The sequence below is a fragment of the Staurois parvus genome, unplaced genomic scaffold, assembly GCF_062004578.1.
Source record: "Staurois parvus isolate SC_StPar_1 unplaced genomic scaffold, SC_StPar_1.0 ptg000860l, whole genome shotgun sequence".
Taxonomy (NCBI): Eukaryota; Metazoa; Chordata; class Amphibia; order Anura; family Ranidae; genus Staurois; species Staurois parvus.
In genome coordinates, this window is record NW_028318656.1 from 1757498 (window position 1) to 1759094 (window position 1597).

Sequence of the window (1597 nt, forward strand, 5' to 3'; positions counted from 1 at the left end):
AGAGCTGTGAGCAGGGAATTCTGGGAATAAAATTACAGTTATAATTCAGGTTCCAATAACAAGGCGTCAGCAAGTTTCTAAAAAGGCTAAAACTGAAGTTTCATAGATGTATATTTTCTGTCCTAGTTCCTCCCTCCTCACTTATTAACACGCTAATAACATGTTACATGAAACCTTTGTCTTTTCATTACACATCTTATTTTACATCTAGTGATGTCATCACTGCGTCTCTGTGCTTCTTCATGCAATTCAGGCAGATCATGGCTAGTGGGAGGGGCCGGCAGGGTGCTGTGCATAGCTTCCTGAAAACATCACAGCACCCCGTACTCCTCTCAAGAGCCTTTCATTATGATGAAAACAGGGGGCTGGCTCTTGGGAGGAGTTATGCAAATATATAAATAATATACACTCTGCAGAGTGTAACTTCAGCTCTACGCCCCATTTTTTCTGAACGCTCAGACAAGCTTTATCAATTAAAGAACTTTGAACAGATGTAGAGAAGAGAAGACTACAGATAAAAAGGTACAACCTATACAGGAGGATCTGTTTCATCTCTGTGTACCACCTGAGGACAGTCTCTTCACTGGGTATATGTTGGGGTTTACAAACACTTTACATCCAATAAATGGAAGGGACAGCCCAGTGAGGCTGAGGAGGAAAGCGATAAATCATGCTGGATATCCTCTAGCCAGGAATGAGGCGGGCTCTATCTGACGTGATGACACTTGTAATGCACATTGTAAGCAGCTCACAGTGTGCAGTGTGAAATCAGAGGAAGCCATTTCAGTCCAGGAGAGGAGCCTCTATAACTGTCACACTCCATTGTTGGGGTCCCTCTGTATAGTAACACGGAGCTGCCTTGTTGTATTTGTAATGAAAATGGAACGGCACGGTGATGGCCGCTCGTGGGCGCCCCATGGGGCACGCAGCACGGTGATCTGTAGTGAGCTGTGACCCTTGGAGACAACCAATCACCAATCAGGGTAAAGAGACAATGACAATGGCTTGGCTCTCTGCTTATCCCCCCCCCCCCGATCGTTCCCCCGTGAGATCCGGAGATGGGGCATGTGCACATCCCACGGGAGGAGGGGGGGGACTGTGAACCTCCCCTGTACAGTGTGTACTCCACCCATCATTATATATCCCCCAATGTATCATCACTGCACTCCACCCATAATTGGAAGGATTCTCAACAGCTCCCCCAAAACTATTAAAAATGTTCATTAAACATCTCATAGATGTGGTCGCCTTCCAAAGACATTGCAAGCCATGTGCATATCCAACAAATCCATCTTGATATTCAATCGCTCCACCCAAAACTAATAAAAACAAACACCCCATGTGATCAGCTTCAAAACACAATGTGATCCATGTGAAAATCCAATCAACCCTGCTTGATTCTCAATCGCTCCACATTAAAATGAAACAACAAAAACGTAAACACCCCATTTACGTGGTCCCGCCAAAGACACTGCAATCCATCTAATAGATTGTGATTCTTAATGGCTCCGCCCAACACTGAAACTATTAAAACACGCCACATATTTGGTTGCATTCAAAGACATTGCAATCCCTGTGAAAATCCAATAAATCCTGT